Source organism: Chinchilla lanigera, unplaced genomic scaffold (genome assembly GCF_000276665.1).
Source record: "Chinchilla lanigera isolate Chin_1 unplaced genomic scaffold, ChiLan1.0 scaffold00012, whole genome shotgun sequence".
Classification (NCBI taxonomy): domain Eukaryota; kingdom Metazoa; phylum Chordata; class Mammalia; order Rodentia; family Chinchillidae; genus Chinchilla; species Chinchilla lanigera.
In genome coordinates, this window is record NW_004955413.1 from 28,942,080 (window position 1) to 28,948,584 (window position 6,505).

The 6,505-nt window shown below is 57.8% G+C and overlaps 1 long non-coding RNA gene across 4 annotated transcripts in view; it reads right to left on the reverse strand.

Moving 5' to 3' along the window:
- LOC102020437 overlaps positions 1-4,096 on the reverse strand; it is a 20,990-nt gene extending 16,894 nt beyond the window's left edge. For 3 of the 4 annotated variants that reach the window (XR_001232988.1, XR_260121.2, XR_001232990.1), the window contains exons 1-2: positions 1,635-4,096; positions 362-1,214 (exon numbers count right to left, since the gene is read on the reverse strand). This is a non-coding gene — a long non-coding RNA (uncharacterized LOC102020437). The remainder of the gene's footprint in view (positions 1-361; positions 1,215-1,634) is intronic. The other variant, XR_001232989.1, reaches the window with a different exon arrangement.
- Positions 4,097-6,505: the final 2,409 nt, after the last annotated feature.

A 6,505-nucleotide genomic window follows, 5' to 3' on the forward strand; every position in this document is an offset into this window, starting at 1 on the left:
CGGGAGCGAAGGCGGAAGGCGGGCTTGGGGCGCAGGGGCCCCCGAGTTTGTACCCAGTGTCCCAGGAAAGTGTCCTTGGACGTGGCAAACTTTCTCGGAGCTGCAGGAGCAGAACTTCTGGCGCCGTGCGCGCTGCAGCCGGGGCGGGCCGCCTCCCCGCCGCCTCCCCGCCTCTCTACTGTCTCCGGCCCGAGGCGCCTCCCTGGGGCGCTGCCTGGCGGCGATGGCAGCCGAGGACCGGAGGGGCTGCCCTCAGGCCTGCCCTTGGGAAGCCTCCGCTGGGGGCGTCGCCCTCAGCCACCCGGGCCTGACTCGTGCCTGGGGAATCGCCCTGTACCCGCAGCATGCCAGCGCCCCTCACCTCTCCCGGGGATGCTGTGCTCCTGGGGTGTGTGTGCGCCTACTTTATTTAATGGTGGCCCCAGCGCAGGGGTGCAGTGAGACACGGGTGCTGGGGCACCACGCACGTGAGGGCAGCACAGGCCTGGCACTCCAGGCCTCACCGTGGGCACAGAGGAGGAAAGGGTGAGGCCGGGCTGGCACCGTCTGGGTTCCAGGCGTCCACTGTGCTTTACCCTGGGATGCCGCGGCCCCCAGAACGCCCAGGGCCTCCCTGCGGAAAGGATGTCCTCACCGGGGCTGCCTGAGAGGCCCCAAGGGGATCAGCCGCTCCTCTGCCGGCTGCGGAGTTTGTTGGTCTGTCTGAGCCTCCCAAGTGAGAGGGTGGACGGGTGTCACCCTCTGCGTCCCCACTCCTCTCTGACGTCGCCTTTTCCAAGCTGACATCGTCCTCGACAGAAATCCTTTCGGTTCCTCTTTGTGTCGTGGGACGACTATAGATTCAAATGATGTCCCCTCCCAACTTGTTGCAGTCTGTTTTCTGTTTTTGCTTTGTTGTGTTGCCCAGCTTGACCTTGAACTCCTAGGCTCACAGGATCCTCCTGCCTCAGCCTCCTGTTGAATGTCTGCTCTGATACTCAGGGGTGAGAGTCACAGCATTTGTACCGACTCCCCCAGCGAGGTGATGTTTGTGTGGGGACCAGAAGGAACCACAGGAAGAAATCTTTACTGAAATAGCAAGGACAGGGGATGTTCTGGACCTTGATAGCTTTTTATAGGCGACATTTCCACTCTTGCAGTACAAAGGACTCATACCCCGAAGTAATGGCCTGGGCTCAGGTTCCAGAGCAAAGTGCTTCCGCCGCCGCAGGCTCCTGCGTGAGAACAGAACCTGGTTTAATTGAAGGAGGGACAAGCTTCGTTGAGGACCGGGAAGCGCTGGAGGAGCCAAATGCCGCCCCGGGGCAATGGTCGCCACCCTCTATGGGTTAGCTGGGCTCCGGCCCCGTTCTCAAGGTTGGGGTGCCTGGCACGTGAGGGGCTCCCCCACACGAACACAAGCCCACGACTCCTAATTGGGCTCAGAGGCAGGAGCTGAGCGCAGGACTGGCGTCCTGGCTTCCCTCTGGTCCTCTGGGAAGTGGGAGTGACTGGATAATGAGGCTTGAATAATTGAGAGCGGAGAGTCGAATGATCCCGCAGGCCTGTTGCCTCGGCAACCCGCCCTTCCGCTCCAGGGCAGGAGCTGCTCCAGACCCTGGCTGTGGGCGCCAGAGCTCTGCTTCTTTGCCTACCAGGGATGATGATGGGGAGACAGCTGGGAGACGGCTCGGGTCCGGCTGGCTCGCTCACTTCCTCCTTTGTTAGAAAGCCCAGGAAGCGGATGTGACTCTGCTACTGCCCGGACCTTGGAAGGAGAGAGAGGAGGGAGTGGACAGTGAAGGTCAAGTTCGGGAGCCCACAGGCATCCGACCTCACCACGACTGACTGGCAGAGGACAGGGAGGGACGGGCATATGGGCTGGCCCTTGCAGGGGAGCTGGCAGTGGGAAGGAGCCTGTGGGGTTTGGAGGAACCAGTGCAGGAAGTGTCTGGGAGTGACCTTCGAGGCGTGATGAAGGGTGGTGCCCCGCATGGAGGCGTGTCACATGGAGGCGTGTCACGTGGTGGCCTGGTCAGAAAAGGGAACTGTGACCTCAGGCGAGTGGAAAAGTGGAAGGACGTGCTTCAGATCCCCAGAGCGCCCCACAGACAGGCTGGGGACCCCAGAGGACCGTGTGTCAGAAAGCCGCCAGCCTTGCTGGAGATCTCGGGAGCAGGTGCGGAGGAGGACCCCCTCCCCTGTGACTGCGGGAGCAGTGGCCCATAGCCCCAGCGTGCCAGGGAGGGGCTGGGGACCGTCACAGCTGCTGACAGCTCTCAGCAGTGAGGCCCGGGTGAAAAGGAACTGGGGAAGTCAGCCCGCCTGCCCTCGGAGAAGCCCTATCCGCTGCTGGACGTCCCTGGCCAAGCATGTGTCACTGTGCCCTAGTGCCGGACCCTAGATGCCAGTGACCGGTGGCAGTGCCAGCGCCTCTTGGAGAGCCCAGACCACCAGTCCCAGCATGGGCAAGCCACAGAACAGGCTCTGTAGTCCTCAGAGAAAAACCCTAAAATGTTCTGTTCCCAGTTGCCCTGAAAAGGATATAGGAATGATCTCAGACCTCCAAATGACAGAGGGAAATATTATAACTCCCAGCCTGCCAGACGTCCCACATGCTGAGTTCGTGCTCCCCAAAATCGAAGAGTGAAGTCTGAGGAACAAGGCAGAAAGTTTTAGTGAGGGTGAGACAGTTCCTCGAGGGCCCGGCCCTGCCTGGCTGCCTAGAATATTTCTGTCAAATTTACCTGTCTACACTAAAAACTCCTGGACTCACACATCACACCGTGTAGTTAGACGTTTACAGGGGCAGAACACTTGCCTTCCTCGTTTGAGGCTGCGATGCCTTCCTATCTCTGTGTAGCTGTGGAGTTGCCCCAGGCCCCAGGACGTTTAACCACCGCTCTGTACTAAGACTGCCTAGAGGGCCGTGTTGTTGATTCCACCCTGCAAGGCAGGGGTTCCGGCCTGCCTGCAAGTTTCACCCCTGATTTATAGTACGGGAGACACAGGCTCCCCCTGAGTGCCTCCCAGGGGCTCTCGGGGTGGTTCTGTCCCCAGGGGCTGTGCAGGGTCTGCAGATGCTTTGGTTGCTGCCCCTGTGGGGAGACTGTCCCGGCATTGTGGGGTGGACACCGGCAATGTCCAGAGCATCCTGCCGAGCCCACGTCAACAGGTTATTGCCCCACATGTCACTGTGTGCCCTCGGGGAGACACCTAGAACCCAGGAAAGCTGAGTATGGGGGAGAGCTGAGTATGGGGGAGGTCTGGGTCTGGGACTCCCCAGCGGCCCAGCCTGAGGCTCCCAGTTCAGTCCCCGGACCAGGGATTCTACAGGGCCATCTCGGCCTGGCAGGCTGGACCTGGAGTGGGCGGCCCCGTGAGAGGAAGCAGCAACCATGTGGAGACCGGGAAATGCAGTCAAGACCTCCAGAGTCACAGCTGGCCCTGGATTGGATCGGGGAGGGGAGGCCAGCTGTGCCTCCGTCCCTGGCCCCCACGGTGCTCCTGCAGCCGGCTGGGGATTCAGGAAGCAGGTACAAGATGTGATCAAAATCTGCAGCGAATGCACACATATAAAAAATGTGTTGCAGTAAGATACACATTGCTATGAATCCCCTCAAAATCCTCCCCGTCGCTTCCAACAAACTCATCCCGTCACCCTCGCCGCAGTTGGAAGCAGCTCTGGAGTACTATTTCCCGAGTGTCCTTACGAGGTGTGATCAGAAACACGGGAAATGCTGCTGCCGAGCGCCGTCCTCCGGAGAGGCAGGCTCAGAAGAGCGCTGTGCTGCGTCCTCATCCTCCTGAGTCACAGCTGTGGCCCCGTGGGGCTTCTGGCTCCTCCCCAAAGTCAAAATGACTACGGAACGGAAACGTTTTGAATCGATTCAAGACATCGAGGCAGCTAAAACAGTGACACTAAAGACTCCCAGAGGACTCCAGCGGGGCTGCAGAACGTGGCGAGGATGGAGGCGTGTGCCTGGAGGGCGGGGGAGGGATTTGAGGGTGATGATGGCAGTGTCTTAAGGTGTCTTAAAAATCTACACCTCCACCCTATAGTTTGCTCCCGCCTTGTAAAAGAGCACTGACAAGAGCCTACATTGTCTGGTTCTGGGGTCCCTCTCGGCCCTCTGCCCCTCAGGGGTCTTCTGCGGGGAGGGACACGGCTGGGAGCTGTGGGCCCTGACCTGTTTGGGACCCTGTGTCATGTGACAAGGGCTGGCAGGCGTGGGGCCTGAGATCCACGGGGACACACGACCTGCGCTGGGGGATTGGGTTCTAGCTGGAGAGAGCAGCGCTGGGTGAGATAAAGGGCAGCTGTGAATCAGCCAGATGAGGGTGGGGGTGCTGCCGGAGACCCCAGAGAGGCCCTTTTGGGGTGGTGCAGGTGGGGGCCTGGGGCCGGGCTAGGGTGTGTGTGAGCCTGCGTGGCCCGCTGTGACCTGCGTGGTCCGCCCTCCCGGTCACACTTGGGCCTTCCGGGAAGCTGCAGTGTGGAGTGTCTGGAACCTGGGGAGGGTGAGGAACGGGGCCTAGGTGTGGCACAGGCAGGAGTCACCTCCTCCGAGGCAGTGCAGCAGGGAGGTTTCTAGAATGTTCCATGGGAGGGAGGAGCTCTGAGGCTCTCTGCAGGCCCATTGCCCAAACTTCTTTCTCCTTTCTTCCCTACCCTTTCCTTGAAAACTTTCCTTTCCCTTCCTTTTCCCCATTTCCTTTCCTTTTCCCTCTCCCTCCCTTCCCGCCTTCCCTGTGTGTGCTGGGGATGCGGCCCAGGGCCGGTGCAGGCGAGCGCACTGTCCGCCACCTCCGCCCAGCCCTTCTGGATCAGGGCGGCTGCTGTGGGCAGGGACAGCCCTGGGCCCACGAGGGAAGGTGCAGCGGGACTTCCCAGCCCGGCATTACCGGGCGTCCCGGGACCCTGAAATCACTGTTTCCAGCCTCTGGCTGAGAGGAAGTGCAGGCATTCAGGGGAGGCTCGGCGCGGCCTGGCCAGACTTCCTTTGATTGTTGTGCTGGCCGTAATCTTCCGATGCAGCCTTTCCCGTTGTGTCCCTGGTGGGCCCACTGTCCAGCAGACCACATTGCAGGCCTGCTTGTTTGCTGGTGGTTTTCAGAGAAAATCTCTGAATTTTTTTTTTTTTTTTGGTCTTTTTGAGACAGGGTCTCGCTATGCAGTTCAGGCTAGCCTTGAGCTCACTTTGTAGCCCAGGCTGGTCTCAAACTCTCAATGATCCTCCTGCCTCAGCCTCCTGAGTGCTGGGATTACAGGCGTGCGCCACCACGCCCAGCCTGAAGTGTAGTTTTGATCGAACCCTGGAAAGGCGCATCTTGGCAAGAGCATGACAACCTGTCACCTGCCTTTCAGGGCTGGTGGTTCTCTTCCAAGTAGTGGATCTGTGATTCTCCAGTGCCTTGGGTGTAGACCTCTTAGGAAATCAGATCTGCCTATGATTCCAGCATTTGGGAAGCTGAGGCAGGAGGATTGCTTCGAGTGCAAAGGCACCCTGAATTACGGAGTGAGACACTGCCTCAAAAAAACAAACCAAACAAAAATAACAACAAAGAAGATGGTCAGATCACTTTTCCACCCTCCACTCATCGGAGCATTCTACTTGGAATTCTTGCCTCGCCTCTGTGGAGTTAGTATGTACTGCATACCCCTAAGTTGCTGACCGCAGCACTTCCTGTCCAGTCATCAGAATAATTACGGGGTGCTTATACACTGTAAGTGGGTACACGCCTGCTGGGAGCAGTCTTCAAGTGCCCCTTTGATTGATCCCTTCCTGCTGGGGTTAGCCAGGGCAGGTCCATTTACCTACCTGCTTTCTTCTTTCTAAATAGACGGCTCCATCACAGAAAAAATGTAGTCTAAGGAAATCTTTTTTCCCCTTCTTTGCATTAGCAGTACACTTGACTTTCTAGGTTTCTGGTGAGAAACAGGCTTGTCTCCTAATGAGTATATTTGCTATTCGTCACACTGCCTGGGGGTTGGAAGACATCTCAGGAGGCTGAGGAGTGCTTTATAAACACACCGCACTTAGTGGTGTTAATCTACATCTCGCGGGATACAAGGGTGTAGACAGTGCAGTGGTGTAGATTTTGTATCTTTGAGTGTCTTCTCATGACACATATTCAAAAGAGGGACTTTTCTGATTATAAGACAAAATAGAGCCGGGTCTGGTGGTGCATGCCTGTAATCCCAGCACCTGGGAGGCTGAGGCAGGAGGATCCACATGAATTCGAGGCCAGCCTAGCCTATGCAGTGAGTTCAAAGCCAGCCTGGACTGTAGAGCAAGAGCCTGTAAAAAAAAAAAATGAAAAGAACAAAGGGACAGGGCCGTAGATCCTGGCATCGTCCTCTGTCTAAAGCTCTCTAATCTAAGATTAACGTTGTCAGCTGTGTGAGACCAGCTCTGACTGGGAGAGCCTGGCACACCTAAGCTTGAGGCCTCATTTCTCTTTTTCTCTTTACAGTACTGGGAATTGAATTTAGGACAATCCCGCTGAGCTATATTACCACCCT